Source organism: Schistocerca gregaria, chromosome X (genome assembly GCF_023897955.1).
Source record: "Schistocerca gregaria isolate iqSchGreg1 chromosome X, iqSchGreg1.2, whole genome shotgun sequence".
Lineage (NCBI taxonomy): Eukaryota > Metazoa > Arthropoda > Insecta > Orthoptera > Acrididae > Schistocerca > Schistocerca gregaria.
In genome coordinates, this window is record NC_064931.1 from 484,370,226 (window position 1) to 484,388,490 (window position 18,265).

At 42.2% G+C, this 18,265-nt stretch overlaps 1 pseudogene; it reads right to left on the reverse strand.

Moving 5' to 3' along the window:
* Positions 1-1,267: 1,267 nt before the first annotated feature.
* LOC126300049 (U6 spliceosomal RNA) lies at positions 1,268-1,361 on the reverse strand (annotated as a pseudogene).
* Positions 1,362-18,265: the final 16,904 nt, after the last annotated feature.

The window sequence follows — 18,265 nt, forward strand, 5'->3', positions numbered from 1 at the left end:
GGTCCCAATGGTCCAGGTTGCGCCTACTGTCCCCATTCAGACGCACAGCACCAGCCGACCCACGCAGTGATGGCAAGACACCAGCGACAACCCGACACTGTCTACATGGCTAAATGGTTCTCATGACAACAGCAAATTCACCCACAGTTCACAACCCGTATCCATCTCAGCACCATCGAAAGGCACACCCGAGTAATATGAACGAGAATATGGTGAATATTATATTGCATATTATCGTGACTGTTCCAAGAGGTACGCCAAACACAACACAGATCAACGATTGGATGTAAAGCAATAACTTTAAAGCACTTTTCTGCGAGGGGGTTCAATAGGTAACGAAGAACATTTTTTTCTAGGCCAGTTTCGTTTTAAAAAAATGCGGAATTCGTTGTGGGACATCGTGGAATATTTCCACCACAGCTCCTACAGTTTCATGAAGTTCCAATAGGTGGCGGCGCTGAACGTAGCCTTCAAAATGGCGTCCGCAACGGAGGTGCATTCCAAGCAGTGAGCTGTCATTGAGTTTCTTTTGGCGGAAAACGAGAGCATCGCAAATGTTCGTAGGCCCGTGCAGAATATCTGCGGACACCTGACAGTGCACAAAAGCACGGTGAGTCGTTGGCCGAGGCATCTGTCATCATCACAACAAAGTCGCGCAAACCTGGCCAATCTCCCACGCGCCGGCCGGCCGCAGATAACTGTGAATCCTGCAATATTGGAACGTGCAGACTGTCCCAGTCGAGGTGATCGGCGGATCACAATCAAACATCTCCCTGCGCAATTGGACATGTACCCACCCGAGAGGAGCTCACAAAACTTCATTGGAATGTTCTTCCTCATCCTCCCTACAGCCCGGATCTCGCACCTTCTGACTTCCATCTGTTTAGCCCAATGAAGGACGCTCTCCAGAGGAAGCAAAACGTGGATGCTGGGCAGTTTATTGATGAAGCAAGACGTTGGCTCAGACGTCGACAGGTCTTATTACATTCGACGCCACATGGGGCGACCTGCGCACCGGATGGAGATGAAATAAAGACAGCACAACACCCAGCTCCTGAGCGGAGAAAATCCCCGACCCAGCCGGGAATCGAACCCGGGCCCGTAGGACGGCAAGGCGTCACGCTGACCACTTTTTTTCTTTTGGTCGTCGCGGACGTTAGATGATATCCGTTCCGTTAAAGTTCGTTTGTTGATCCTTCCTCTCAGTTTTTTATTACAGAGGCCAACTAGGTCTCTGACCGAACACTCTGAGCTATCGTGCCGGCAAAAAAATGTAGAACGCTTCACGATTTTACGCAGGGGCCATGCTGATCTTCTTTGTATCGTTCCAATTTTAGTATATGTACTGCAGAAGCCAGTACACTAAACAGCTTTGTGCAATTTCAGTATGTCATTTTCAGTAGCTTTTATCTTTGTTTTATATCATAGTAATTAGTGTTAGTTTTACAAATTTGATTTCGTTACCTACACCAATTGTATGTAAGAGAGCGTGCTGAAAAATAATGAGTTCGTTTTTATTTTTAACGTAAAAGCTTTTAAGGCTTTCTGAATGAAACAAACGTTACTAACATTCTACATCTTTATTCTTCATGTCTCCATATATAGTTCTCAACATTTTCACCGTGGTGGCGAACACATTTCTCCCAATGAGAGACCAATTTCTTGATACCGTCACTGTAGAATGTTTGACGTTGTTGATGGAGCTATAAAATCACCCCTGCTTGCACTGCTTCTTCACTGTCAAAAGAAAGTCCTCGAAGGTGTTCTTGACGTTTTGGAAACAGATGAAAATCGGATGGGTTCAAGTCAGCACTGTATGGAGGATTGTAACAGTGAACCCAAGGCGTCGGACTGTTGCAGACATCGTAACGCTCGTGTGTGATGTGGCATTGTCATGGTGAAGGTTAGGGTGCTCCATGTAAGGATGAATTCTTCGAATTCGAAACTCGGTTACAGCTTGCTGGTTCTCACTGGCCGACACAGTTCCTTTACAAACCGCCATGTTAATTCTGAGCCCTTTAGCGGCAGAGGTTTGCAAATATGTAGACATGAAGAGTAAAGATGTAGAATGTTAAAAACCTTTGATTTATTTAAAAAGTTTGAAGAGGCTTCTCGTAATAAATTTGGAGGTATTTATTTTCAGCACGCCCTCGTAATTCTGATTTATTTACGTGTATGGCTGTATAAGGTATACTCAAAGGTCAGAGAATAAATAAAATTAAGTAAAATAGAAACTCCTCTATCTAAGAAGTTTCGAGTACTATCTCAAAAAGTGTATCTTTTCTTTTAAAAACATTGTTGCTTCAATACTTCGAAAAACAAAACTATGTATGCGTTATCAGTACAGAAAATTACTTACGCTTTGTTTTGTGGTTGGCAGGAGAGCCAACACCGTGTGACTAGAGGAGGCCGAAAGGCACGCGATTTAGCTCACGCAGGCTAGCGTGAGGTCTGGAACAGGACAATGAAATTAGAATTTAGAAATAACGGACGTAGCTGGTGGAATACTTAACTTTAATCCATTAATGATGAACATCGCTCTTGACGGTACATAGTTCACAATATCAACAGTAACTGAAAATGGCGCCTTGCTAGGTCGTATCAAATGACGTAGCTGAAGGCTATGCTAAACTATCTTCTCGGCAAATAAGAACGTAAGTAGGCAGTGAACCATCGCTAGCAAAGTCGGCTGTACAACTGGGGCGAGTGCTAGGAAGTCACTCTAGACATGCCGTGTGCCGGCGCTCGATCACTGATAGTGGCGACGCGCGGGTCCGACGTATACTACAGGACCGCGACCAATTTAAAGGCTACACCTAGCAAGTGTGGTGTCTGGCGGTGACACCACACTTTGCATGCTATCAATTACCTGAAACCGAGCGAGGTGGCGCAGTGGTTAGACACCAGACTCGCATTGGGGAGAACGACGGTTCAATCCCGCGTCCGGCCATCCTGATTTAGGTTTTCCGTGATTTCCCTAAATCGCTCCAGGATGATGCCAGGATGGTTCCTTTCCAAGGGCACGGCCGACTTCCTTCCCCGTCCTTCCGTAATCCGATGAGACCAATGACCTCCTTCCCCAAAACAACAAACCAACCAAACAATTACCTGAAACTTGGTTTCGATATCTAGAAGCACATACATGCTATTTAGGACATTGGAGTAAAGCAGTTTTGTATGTATACAGGACGACTTTTTGACGGTAACAGAAAATCAAACGCTGTATACATAATGCTAAAGAGAAAAAAAGTTATTTAGTATTTTTCAGGAAAATTGATGGACGATTATTCACAAGTACTGTTGGGGTTGTAGAAGGTGACTGCACGAAACTACACGATCCTCTGATATTAATGTAACCATCGCCTATGCTCGACGTCAACGTGCAAAACCACAACCGAGTGATGTGGCGCAGTGGCTATCGCACTGGACTCTCATTCGAGAGGATGACGGTTCAAACCCGCATCCGACCATCCTATTTAGGTTGCCCGTGATTTCCCTAAATCGCTTCAGGCAAATGCCAGGGCGGTTCCTTTGAAAGGCCACGGCCGACTTCCTTCCCCTTCCTTTCCTAATCCAATATAACTGATAACCTCGTTGTTTGGTCCCCTCCCCCAGAGCAGCAAGCCAACCAATAAAGAATCACAGGTAGCAGATGGCAGCGCTAGCAGCGGAGGGTGTATAAAGCGTGTCGGGGGAAGCGCACAATAGTGCAGTCGTTGCCGTAATGCGGAAGCGGAGCGATATATCTGACGTCCAAAGGGGTATCATCATCGGCTTTCGGGCCAAGGGTGGAAGCATTACCGAAACGGTTAAGTTTTTAAACTATTCGAGTGCCGCTGCGGTTAAAGTATATCGTGCATGGCAAAATGACGCTATCCAAAAGCAGCGCCGAGGCAAATGTGGTGCACCGAGGGCCATAAATGACAGGAGTTAACGACGCCTACGCAGATGTGTACGGGCGAATAGACGTGCAACTGTTGAGCAACAGACCGCCCATATGGACCAAGGGGCCACCAACAGTGTCTACTTAACGACCGTTAAGCGAAATATGCATCTTTTCTTAGAGACCATGTAAACCTCTCAATGCTCTTTCTTTTGCTCGGCAGGATGCCATCTACCAGCAGGATAACGCAAAGCGTCACACAACTCGCAGTATATGTACGGGGTTCGAAGAACACCAGGATGAATTTACTCTACTCACCTGGCTACGAGACTCCCCGGATTAAAACCCAACCGAGAATCTGTGATACCATCTCGATAGTGCTGTTCGAGCCATGGATCCTCAACCAAGAAACCTAACGCATGTGGCTACGGCACTGAAGTCGGCATGGCGCTACACCGCTGTCGATACCGTCCAGTACCTCATTGACGCTCTTACTGCTCATCTCGCCGCGGTTCGCGCTGCAAAAGGTGGTTATTCAGACTTTTGACGTGTGGTCACTTTAATTTAACTGTACAGTGAACAAGCCATACAGAAAATTGATACATATGAGTGGATGGACCACCTCTCCAAGTTTTTAACTCTGATTACAGGTGCTCAATAGGGGTACCATTTGTGACGTGGCCAACGTCAATACGTGTATGCAATTCACTGAAATCGATGCTACTACCGATACTGCGCTACTGCCACAGAATGCGCATAGACAGCAGCCTGCCTTCCAAATCTATTTGGTTGCCTACATGCAGGCCCGAACTAATCCGATGGGGCAATACGGAGCGGGTGATTTGTCCACATGTCCCGACACGCTTGCTCCCTAGTGGTGCGCTCTGCAATCACGTCACATTACGTATTACGAATAAAAAGTTAGTGAGATGCTCTATCCAGCGATTTATGTCATTTTTTGCGCGTCTTATGGTTTTCACGCTGCCGTCATCTGAAACCCTGGAGGTACTTATGAATAACCCTGCGATTATATAGCTGTCGATACTTTTCTGTTGTTCACAAATGATTTGTTGGAACGATATAATACTAACCAATTGAACTAAAATGATCACATTATGACGATTTCATAAGCTGCTTCGTCTAAACGAAGTACGTTAATGGCAAAAAGTAAGGTAAGCTTCAGTACTGAGCCGAACGAAAGTGGGACGTGACTTCAGAAACACTGCATTTCCTTCAGTCTGGACCGCAGAGTTACTTGGTGAATGTTGTCAATCGAATGTGGTATACTTTTCGTCGTACGTGTCCCCTGCGTATTGTCAACACGAACCAGGAAGTCTCCCATTCAGCTGCTTGTTGCGACATCTGCCCGTGGCTTCCTATCCTGAGCAGTCAGTTTCTCGAGGCCATTCCTATGAACAGCAAAATTTGACGGTAATTATTGTCTAAACTGTAGTCAAACAAACCCGTTCGCAGACTATCTGTACTTCCTGCATGCAACATTCCCATACGCACTTAAAAAGTGACAACTAATTTCTGCATGAAGGAAAATGGAAAGTTATGCTTCAATTTGTCATAGATATCATTATAGTATGCTGTGTAAACAACTGTCCCGAAAATGTTATAACTGTAATGGCGAATTATTTCTATGCTACAAATATACATGGCGACGCCCTATGAAACTCGCTCTCAAGGTAAAGAAACGATATTCCTTCTTTCCCTTCATTCCATTCATATATTGTCAGTTTCGGGGCTACCAAGGATTATACACAGAGCTTGTCCCTGTGTCCCTGAGCGATCAGTCACGACGTGTCGCTGTCATAGCTCAGTACTCTGTTACATTTGTGACGCCACTGTGTAATTACTGGTTTCCCAACACCTGATGTAGTGTTTGTAATTCTTAAGTCCGGTAATGTGGTTAAATGTTTTAAAGTTAAGCATTTTATTGTATGACAATCGTCCTTTTTTATACTTACCATATTTAGCTTCACTTAATTCGTGTTTATTTTATTGTATGTCAGGCCAGCGGCCGTTCTGCTTCTAAAAAAAGTGTGACGTAGACTAATATGCTTACAGTAGCCCAAGTATATATTTTTAACGAATTGTAATCCGTAGTTACCTTTCCTTCTGTCGGCCAGACAACCAATTATTGCTTTATGCTTCGTATTTTAATTACGTTATATATGATATGCACTGCACACACTTGAGAACGGCTACACAGCCTAAACTACGTAGTAGTGAACAGCACAACTTAAAAAGTTGGTTTAATCGCAACAATGACAGCTAGTACGGCTAACCGATACAATTCAAGAAATATACATATTGGGGCGACTTTCAAATGCGTACGGGAATATCACCCACAGAGAGCACAGATGGTCTACGGAAGAAAATTGCGCTTCCATTTTTTGGTTTGACCAACAGTTTAGTCAAATAATTACCGTCAAATTTTTCTGTTCATAGGAATGCTCTTCAGAAACTGACTGTGGGCAGAATAGGAAGCCACGTGCAAATGACGGAACAAGCAGCTGAATTGGAAACTTCCTGGTTCGTGTTGACAGTATGAAGGGGAGGAAAAGTATGCAACATTCGTTTTTTTTTTACCACAGTTTAGTTAGCAATTAACGTCAAAGGTTTTTTGAACTACTTCAGTTTCCTGGTTAACAGAGATTATAAGAGGTCTGTTCAAAATATTTCGAAACTTTGTTCACAAAAATTTCCTGCGCTTTCTTTTTGCTTACTGTGCATGGTCCCCATCTAAATACGCTCCTCCACAATTGATACACCACTCCCAACGCCGTTTCGTCTTCCGGAAGCAGTCTTGTTACGCCTTTTGCTCGAACGTGCGAAGCGCCATCTGCGAATTTTCTTTTATCTCGTCTCTCGTTGCAAATCTTAGCCCTTTCAACGGGGTTTTCAACACTGGAAATTAAAAAAAAAAGTCCACAGGGACCAGTTCTGCAGAGTTTGAAGGGTGAGGCAGCACAGTGATTTCGTTTCTTTGTGCATAGTCACGCACCAACAGCGATAAATGTGCGGGTGCGTTATCGTGATGCAGGCGCCATGAATTGTATCGCCACATTTCCGACCGTTTTCTTCTCACAACACGTCCGTACAGTACCATCAATTAAACAGTTTGTCCCTGTGGCCCTAATTCATGGTAAACTAATCCTTCAAAGTCAAAGAAAACTATCAGCGTGGCTCTGACGTTTTACCTGACCTGATGAGCTTTTTCCGGTCATGGAGAACCTCTCCCGACCCATTGAGAAGACTGAACCTTGGTCTCATCATCATAATCGTAGACCTACGTCACATCACCAGTTATGATTCTCTTATGGAATATCTCGTTCTCATCTGAGCGATCCAAAAGCTCATCACACATTGCGAGACGAAGGTCTTCCTGGTCTTGACTCATGAGTCGTGGGACGAACATGGTGGCGACACGATGCGTTCCAAGATGCTCTGTCAGGTCTTCATTACATGATCCATTCGAAATGTTACATTATTCGATTGGCAAGCACAATTTCGTTGACGTTCCTGACATTAGCGTCGTCGGTAGGCGTCGAAGGACGTCATGAACGAGGGTCATCTTTAACTTCCGTCCGGCTATTTTTAAACCTTGTGAACCACTCGTAGCACAGAGTACGTCTTAAGAACTCATCAGCGTGGTCTTTCTGTATCATTTGGTGTGTGTCTGCGAAGGTTTTATTGAGTTTAACGGAACATTTAATGCAGGCACGCTACTCCTCTGACCCTACCATCTCAAAATTCGGGCACTGTGCTACACAACATTCTACTCAGTACAGCACTGAACAATAACTAACAGACACACAACAATAACATTTCCGGCAGCTACACATTAAACACAGACGTGTGAAGGAATGATAACCGCATTTCGCTGCAACGCACCATTGGCGCGAAAATACGAACGTTCCGGAATTTTTTGAACAGACCTCGTACATAGAGCATCTCTTTTCAGTCAGGTTTATCTTTAATCAGTCAGCCACGAAGTGTCACTGTAGTAGTTTAGTACTCTCTTACCCTCGTGAATGACTATATTGTTTAGCTATCGCTTTCCTAACGCCCTGTGTTACATGAATAATCCTAAAGTCTGGTAATGTAGTTAAATATTTTATCGTGCGATATTCCTCTTTCTGTTGCTCTGATCCTCGATACGCAGTTCGTCGGAAAAAACTGCAACTGCTGAGACAGCTCTGTAAGATATGCCGGCCTTATGGTCGAGCGGTTATAGGCGCTTCAGTCCGGAACCGCGCTGCTGCTACGGTCGCTGGTTCGAATCCTGCCACGGGAATGGATGTGTGTGATGTCCTTAGGTTAGTTAGGTTTAATTAGTTCTAAGTCTAGGGGACTGATGACCTCAGATTCTGAGTCCCATAGTGTTTAGAGCCATTTTTTGTAAGGTATGCAGACAATCATCTTGAGCGCTTGAGCCGATTTTATGCTTTGAGGGAAATACGAAATACCTTGCACCCATAATATACGCGCATGTCGGTATAGATGTAAAATGCTGGGGCTTTGCCATCTATCAAGGTAATTTGTTTGCAAAATTTTGCATTTCTGTACAATCGGTGTTGGAAGGTTAACGAATACCTATGATTTCCGAAAGCGTTTGACATCGAGCGCGATAGCAGATTATTAACGAAGGTCCGAGCATACGGGATAGGTTCAAATGATTCAGATGGCTCTGAGCACTATGCGACTTAACTTCTAAGGTCATCAATCACCTAGAACTTAGAACTAACTAACCTAAGGACATCACACACATCCATGCCCGAGGCAGGATTCGAACCTGCGACCGTAGCGGTCGCTCGGCTGCAGACTGTAGCGCCTAGAACCTCACGGCTACTCCAGCCGGCATGCGGAATAGGTACTCAGGTATGTGAGTGGCTCGAAGACTTCTTAAGTAATAAAACCCAGTACGTTGTTCTGGATGGCAAGTGTTTATCGGAGACAAAGGTATCAGCGGGAGTGCCCCGCGGAAGTGTAATGCGTCCGCTCTTGTTCCCTATACACATAAAGGTTCTGCCGTACATGGTGAGCAGCATACTGGGACTTTTTGCTGATGACGGTGTAGTCTAAGGGAAAGTGTCGTCGTTAGTCGTTGAATGACTGTGGGAGGCCACAGGATAAACTGAACAGAATTTAGTTTTGGTATGACGAATGCCAGCCTTCTCTAAACGTGCAAAAATATAAGTTCATCCAGATGAGTAGGAAGAATAATCCTGTAATGTTCGAAAATGACATCAGCAGTGTGCTACTTGACACAGTTACGTCGATTGAACGTCTAGGAGTAACGTTGCAAAGTGACAGGTTGTAGGGAAGGCAAATGGTCGACTTCGGTTTCTTGAGAGAATTCTAGGAAATTGTAGTTCATCTAGATTGCATACGGAACACTTTCGCAACTCGTTCTTGAGTAATGCTCAAATGTTTGAGATACCTACAAGTCGGATTAAAGTAAGACATCGAAACAACTCAGAACCGTGCTGCAAAATTTTTTTACCGGTAGACTCGACCAGCACCCGAGTATTATGGAAATACTTCGTGATACCAAATGGGAATCGCAGGAGGGAACAAGACATGCTTTTCGTAAAGTGCTATTGAGTAAGTTTATAAGAACGGCGTTTGCGACAGACTGCAGAACGATCCTACTGCCACTGACGTTAAGTTACATCTCGCATAATTCCCGTGAAGACAGGATCAGGATAAGAGAAATCAGGCTTCTGTGGAAGCATATACAGGGTGGCTCAGGAAGAGTGGTCAGTATTCAGGAATATAACAGGAACGATCATTCGAAGCAAAAAGTCTTGTAAACATGGACTCTAAAATGCATCCCTTAAGAGTTATGAGAACTACTTCACCTTTGATGCTGTGAAAAAAGTCTCTTCTGTTGCAAGTTCTTTGCTTTCCATGTTTTGATGGGTGTTTTCTTTTGTTTTCGTTTTTTTGATCATACCGGTCCCGGATTTCTTACAAATCCATCTTCAAATGGCTCTTACAGACTTCCTTGCTTCTCTGTAGGGCACTTGTTTTGCAGTTGTTATAGGTTTTATGCCGTAATGTAAATTCTGTGTGATGCACTCCTTTATTTCTGTCATATATTTTAAAATATTATGTTTTTATTACTTATATGAAGCTTGGACACGTTTTGCCATTGTCGAGCGTGTGTGCTGTAAAACAGAGTAGAATGGTACTATTCAACCGGTTTTTCGAGAATTTAATTGCACTCACACAACGCACGTGCCAAAACGTGGAATTTTTAAAATGTGTAACAGAAATACACGACGATTACGTTGCACAGAAATATACACCACTGCACAAAACCAGTCACGATTACAAAACCTGTTCCCAGCAGGAAAGTGAGAAAGACTGTAAGATAAGATGGGTAAGTACGAAATCCGAAACTGGTAACGGTTTGACGTAAATAAACGTCTTTAAAGCCATACTTGTGGCTGGGTACTGTTTCAGGTTATAAACTTTACAATTTATATCGTTATCAGTTTAAACGAATAATGGATTAATACACGGCATTGTTCCTCGGTATCGTCACTGAGCAAAGGGTGAAGGAGAAACGCGCCTTACCCCTCCCCGTAGGCCAGTGACCAGACGTGCTGCACGAAACGCACGCCAGCTGGCGCCAGCGGCGTGGCGCGGCAGCGCGCGCTCCCCACCATGCTTCTCATGCAATGATGCCAGATTTCCGGTCATGTGATCCTGCCATTGCCGCTTCCTTTCCCCATGTGGGAAGGGCGATAAAATGTTGAAACAGAGGATGTGCAGTAAAAGTGGCGCGGGAACCACAGCCGGCCTCAGATTTAAGGACGCTGGGCACAGCGTACACTGCGATAACGTCTGCCAGCGCGCCGCCAGACTGCGCCCTGTCTAGCTTCGCACAGCATAGACTCGCGCCTGTCTAGTGCTCCTTATATACTCCACATGGGGTTACCAACTTTGCGGACATGTGCGGTTTTTCGGTGCTTTTCATAATGCCTGGCCAAAATTTTTGTTCCTTATAAAAACTCCGGCTTTTTTCATCGTCTGACGAACTTCAGTGTAGTGTCACTGGATTGAATTACAAGCTGCGCACATTTGGCTGTTTATTTTTTCGCGATGTCCGCTACTAATGACGTGATTTGCAGAGAAAAGTTGCATTCGTAGTCGACGTATACGATACCTCGATTCGTGGTATTGTAGTTTGTCTAGCACTCTCGATATTTTTGTTGTCGACGTATATCTCGATTCGCGATATTGTAGTTTGTTTAGCACTGCCTTGATATTTCCACGCTGTGAAACAACAGCTGGGTAGTTAACGTATAATTGAAGTACCGATAGCAGAAAAAGGCAATGCAAGTTCTCAGACAAAATAAAAGCAAAATACTGACGTTTTGTATTTGAGATGAAACGAAAGTGAAGCTAAATGTGCAGTGTGTGATTGTTACGTTAATATGGGAAATAACATAATTAATTTGGAAAAATATGCTTCAGTTATATTAATATTTATTCAAACCACGACCGGTGTCGGGTATTCCATCTAACAGGTGTGCGAAATTATTGATCTCTCTAAATTATCATGCCTCTGAGTTGCGGATGTCTTATGGGAAATAAGGCTGTTATGGACTTCGAAAGACATCTTTGCTCAGAAAAATATAAAAGGATAGTCCAAACCAGCTTCACATCTTGCTTAATCCTAGATTTTGTGAATAAAAAACCTCCATCTGTAGTTAGAAACGTTGAAGCCACACTAGCATGCCACACGGTTTCCCACCATAATTCGTGCAAATCGATGGATTATACAAGCAAATGAAATACAGAACTCGTTTCAGAATCCGAGGTAGCACAAAATTTATCTTGTGGGAAAACTAAAACAGAAGCCACAATAAATTATGCCATTTCACCTCACATTGCAGATATTTATCTCAAAACTTTGAATAACAAAGTTCCATATTTCGGCCTGGGGAGAGATGCAAGTAATCATGGTGTACTGAAAATTTTCCCTGCTGTAAATTAATAATTTGGTAATGAAAACGGTGGCATTCAAACAAAGGTCGTTGGTTTACAAAGTTGTACAAACGATACTTCAGAAAATATTGCCAACTGTATTATCAACACTTCGAGAAAGAACACCCTTACTACTTCTCAATGCCTCGCTTTTGTTAGTGGCAGTGCAAATGTTAACTTCGATGGTCTTGCACTCAGAGGAGCAAAAAATGTGTATTCTGCTCTCTAACGACAGATAAAAGATAGCATAATAGGAGTTGGATACCTTGCGTATACTAAATTCTCTGCTGCTTTTCTCCGTGACCATGCACATTTTTCACTGCAAAATTATGTCTGTTGACAATGAAAGCAGTTCTATTACAGAAGTACATGACTTATTAGAAACGATTAAGTTCCCTGAAAAACAGGTTTGAGAATAAGCTCATCCCTCTCAGTCAGACTAGCTTTGAATCCTTTTCAGAAGCTCGCTTGGAAAAAGAGTGCCAGATATACGTGGAAAGTATATCTAGTGTCTATGAAACTTGCATTGAATACCTAGAAAAGTGGATGCAGCCATGAAAATATTCAAGTTCTTGAAATGGCTCAAACTGAAAGACTTAAAGGATCTTTGCTTTGAGGACAATCTTCCATGTTTTCAGCACTTGCAAACCAAAGGTATGAAAATAGATGTTCGAAATGGTTTGTTCAATTCTGCAACATCAAAACTATAACACTGAACGAAAACTCTAAACTAAACCAACAAGGGTGTCACTTGTTTAAAAAGTGTCAAAAAGTCGAACCATTTTCTGAAATTTTGAAAATTGGCCACTTTTTCATTGCGTTTCCTAGTAGCAAGCATCGATTGGACGTATTTCTTTTTTTTCATAGGTGCTCAGTGGACAAAAGAAAGGAACCGTTTGTTGATACATTCAGAAATAGTCATTTTACTGGACAAACATAATTTCACGGAAATGCGTTGAGAGGAATTTTATAGCTATATTCTTCAAGATAATAATTGACCTTTCCCTCAGTAGTATATTCTCTTGTAAAATACACTTTCAAAGCCTACACTACTGAGGAACACTGATAATTTCTTCAAGATGTATTTACGATAATTAAATACCATCGTTTAATACTATAGCAGATTTTCAATTTATTATTTTCTGTTCATTATGAGATCAGTGCATGTTTGTTACCCAACTATGTTAAATATAAACGATTTAATGATTCTAAAATAAAGTGTCAGACTCTTTTAAAAAAGTCAGGCTTTTTGTGAAGCACCGTCCTGCTTTTGATAAAATGGAGCTAGTAATCCTAACGCTGTAAGAATAATCCACTTTCACAGTCTCAAATTGAAAATTGTGAACGTAAATGTGAGATGAAAGAAAGAAATCCAGAGATTGTCAGACATATGCATGCTATCTACAGTCTGATAATGTCACATTATTAGCAACTTCTACTCCATTTAAAAAGTCTTGAAGTGGGTAGAAGATGAAATTAAAAAACCAATGAGATTGTGAATAATGATATGTCCCACAGCGCTAAAATAATAACGAGCGTACAAACATCGCCAAAGAAATGTATTTAAATAACTACAAGCTAAGATTGCTTGTGAGCAACTGAGAGCTTTCAATGTGATGTGACATCTGTTCCCGTATGTTGCTGATTTTTAAAACTCCGTCCAAAGCTTCAAAAGAACAAATGATTTCTCAGCTGTATAGACGAAAACTGAAAGAACATTGAGTTCAAGAGCAAATCTTCATGGATTTACCTGTCAAGCTCATTCACATTTCTGTTTCTAGAACTGATCTCCTTGTCTCCTCTCTCACAGTATAAGATTCAGCTTACTTTCTTTTGATCTCAGTTTATAGCCCATTCCTCTATCTTTGACACACAATCATCTATTATGTGTCTTTAGTGCTCCAAAAACAATTCACACTTGTATTAAAGATTCCGGCCTTCATTATTGTAATTAATTATTATTGGATCTTTAAATTTTGTTCAATTAATTGAAATGTCTAACTTTCCAAAAGGTTTTCGATACCTTCCCTCACAAGTGGCTTCTAATCAAATTGCAGGTGTGTGGAGAATCGTCTGAATTGTGTTACTGAATTCGCCATTTCCTATAAGGAAGGTCACAGATCGTTGTAATTGATGGAAAGTCACCGAGTAAAACGTAAGTGATATTTGGTGTTCCTCAAAGAAGTATTACACACCCTCCAATGTTTCCAATCTGTATAAATGATTTAGGAGATAATCTGAGCAGCCATCTTAAATTGTCTGCAAAATGATAGTGTCATTTATCGCCTATAGAAGTCATCAGAAAATAAAAACCAATTGCAAAATGAGTTAGGTAAGATATCTGTATGGAGCGAAAATGGTAACTGACCATAAATAATGAAAAACGTGATGTAATGCACATGAGTACTACAAGCAAACCGTTAAATTTCGGTTACACGATAAATCATACAAATCTAAAGGTTGTCAATTCAAGCAAATACCAAGAAATTACAATGACGAACAACTTCAACTGAAACGATCGCCTGGATGGATAGTGTTGAAAGGAAAGGAGAACCAAAGAGTGCGTTCTATTGACAGAACATTTAGAAGATGCAACAGGTCTACTGAAGAAACTGTCTACACTTCGCTCGTCAGCCCTCTGCTAGTGTCAATGTGCGGTATGGAATCCTTAGCAGGTAGGATTGACAAAGGACATCGAAAAAAAAATCAAAGAAGGGCAACTCTTTTTCTATTATCACAAAACAGGTGAGAGGGTGTCATGGATATGATACGCGAGCTGGAGTGGCAATCATTAAAACAAAAATGTTTTTCGTAGTGGCGGGATCTTATCACGAAATTCAATCTCCAACGTTATCTTCCGAATGCGAAAATATTTTATCGATACCCACCTAAATAGGTAGTAATGATCATTGTAATAAAATATGAAAAATCAGAACTCTCGCGGAAAGATTTACATGTTTTCATTTGTCCCAGGAGCTGGTCCAGAGTAGAACAATAGAGAAATACAGCGAACGTGGTCCGATAAAACTTCTGCCAAGCACTTAAGTGTGAATTGCAGAATAGTCATGTAGATGTATATGTGGTGCTTAGTAAGGTACGAATCGATATGCTGTACTCACCTCCAGCGATAGTAAATACTCTGTTCCTAGCATTACCTGTGTAATGACGTACATACAGTTGCACTATCGCTCTGCGACCTGTATAACTTGTATTTCATCTTTTCATATTTTAATTTTGTATATAATGTGTACTCGAGGGGTTATCATCGAAAATCAGCCAAGTAATGTCTGAATACTTGGAGTAAACATGGAGTACACATCGCGATTAGAAGCGATGAGACAGAGAGGAGGGAGGGAGAGAAAGAGAAAATGTCATTTAGGCCAATCAAAAGTGCCTATAAATGGCATGCTATATATATGTTGGATAAATCTGGAAGATGGCCTCATATCGAGCACACTGTGGTATCCTCAGCAGAGCGTAATATTAACTTTTTAGGGACCTTTCTGTTCTCTATGTAGATTAAAGATGCGTTCCTTGGTGTGGTTGTACTTCATATTCACGTGTCTGAGCCTAAAACTCATCGCTCTGAAAGGAAGTTCACTGGAAATACTTCTAACAGTATAAAAACAATGCAAGTACCTTTCCATTCTCAGGAACAGAACAGGATATGATTTAAAGGGAACTGTTTACAAAATAGCAGCCGTAATCTCTGACGACAGACACCGTTACAGTCTACAATATTTAAGTGTCATCATGAGGAAAATTATTCCCAAACATTTGGCCATCGTGTAGCGATGACTGTCATTTGGTTTGAACCATGGGGTATACCATGCCATACACAATTCCTTCGTCACTGCACTTACTCGTCGTGAAGTGAGGCAGGTTCGTTTCTCGGTTTACTATTACTAGCAGTTTTCAGATAAAAATGAAACGAGCTCAACATTTAATGCTGGAAACGTTTACGTGGTCTTTCTCAGCACGCTCAGGCGTTTAGTTACGGAACAGAAAATTCGTCACACTTCCGATACTTAAAACTTTTGCTTGTGTTAAGGACGTGTCACAGATCAAGGATAATTCAGATTTTTTTAAGATATCCGCCCTCGTGTCTACAATTTTAGTGCTGCAGTCAGGGAAGTTACAAATCGGAACCATCATGAGGTCAAATAGCACAGTGATTACGTATCTAAGCATGCTTTCGTATATCATGGAATGCTCTTGTTTTCCGCAAACATTACAACGATTATAAATTGTGAAGGGACCTTCAGCTTAACGACGTTATTGATCTTCACATAGCATTTCGTAAAGTGAAAGTAACGTTAAGAGCCAGAAAAGTCGTAAAACTAACCGAGGATCGAACATTAGTCTTTTTAATTAGCAGGCTGTTACTTAACGAACAGGTAACACAACGCGAAGTAAAAAATGACCGTTGCCTTAATACTGGCTTTAGTTTAAGTATTAGAGGTAATTGCATCTAACAGAAAACTCACCACTTCAATCCGCACAGTGGTTTTCTTTAACTCTCACCCATCTCAATTTTGACTCAGTCACCTTAAATAAAAATCCTTCGTACGTTACTCTCTATATACGTGCAGTTAGATGGTGAGAAGAAATTAAAGAATCCTTTATTTAATTCCAAAAATTTGGTTAAAGATGGTCCAACCTAGACAACAGATAAATCGAATTACATCTTATCAAAATGGTTTGATACTGTAGTTCAGCCGGCCGGAGTGACCGTGCGGTTCTAGGCACTACAGTCTGGAACCGAGCGACCGCTACGGTCGCAGGTTCGAATCCTGCCTCGGGCATGGATGTGTGTGATGTCCTTAGGTTAGTTAGGTTGAATTAGTTCTAAGTTCTAGGCGACTGATGACCTCAGAAGTTAAGTCGCATAGTGCTCAGAGCCATTTGAACTATTTTGAACTGTAGTTAAAAGATTCCGGGAGCAACTGCTTCATTGCTGCGTATCTTCCAACTAGAGGATTAAATTCAGAAAATATTACAGTTGGGGAATAAATTCAAGCAATAAAGCTTACATTCTACATCTACATGACTACTCTGCAATTCACATTTAAGTGCTTGGCAGAGGGTTCATCGAACCACAATCATACTATCTCTCTACTATTCCACTCCCGAACAGCGAGCGGGAAAAACGAACACCTAAACCTTTCTGTTCGAGCTCTGATTTCTCTTATTTTATTTTGATGATCATTCCTACCTATGTAGGTTGGGCTCAACAAAATATTTTCGCATTCGGAAGAGAAAGTTGGTGACTGAAATTTCGTAAAAAGGTCTCGCCGCGACGAAAAACGTCTATGCTGTAATGACTTCCATCCCAACTCGTGTATCATATCTGCCACACTCTCTCCCCTATAACGCGATAATACAAAACGAGCTGCCCTTTTTTGCACCCTTTCGATGTCCTCCGTCAATCCCACCTGGTAAGGATCCCACACCGCGCAGGAATATTCTAACAGAGGACGAAAGAGTGTAGTGTAAGCTGTCTCTTTAGTGGACTTGTTGCATCTTCTAAGTGTCCTGCCAATGAAACGCAACCTTTGGCTCGCCTTCCCGACAATATTATCTATGTGGTCCTTCGAACTGAAGTTGTTCGTAATTTTAACACCCAGGTACTTAGTTGAATTGACAGCCTTGAGAATTGTACTATTTATCGAGTAATCGAATTCCAACGGATTTCTTTTGGAACTCATGTGGATCATCTCACACTTTTCGTTATTTAGCGTCAACTGCCACCTGACACACCATACAGCAATCTTTTCTAAATCGCTTCACAAGGATTAGTAAGATAGATGCCAACGGTCTTACCACGTTAGACCACTTCGGTTCTTGCCCGTTCACCGATGCTAAGCAATGCCGGACCCGGTCATAACTTGGATGGGTGACTGCATCGAAACACCTTGCGCCGCTGACGCAGGGGAAAACAAGTTACCGACTTCGCGTCCAATTGAAAGACTTTTCCCGAGGACGTTGTTCCAAGTGATATCGTTATTATAATTATTAGCGTGAGAGATAGCTACCCTGCAGGAAAAGGAGAGGAGGAGTTTAAAGCCCCACCGACAACAGTGTCCTTTGGGACGGAGCACAAAGTCGGACTCGACAATGATGAGGCCCGAAATCTGCAGCGACTAGAGTTGTAAAACTACCGAAGGCTACTGTAGACTTTCATAAGTAAGATTCAAATGGCTCTAAGCACTATGGGACTTAACATCTGAGGTCATCAGTCCCCTAGACTTGGAACTGCTTAAACCTAAATAACCTAAGGACATCACACACAGCCATCCCTGAGGCAGAATTCGAACCTGCGACCGTAGCAGCAGCACGGTTCCGGACTGAAGCGCCTAGAACCGCTCGTCC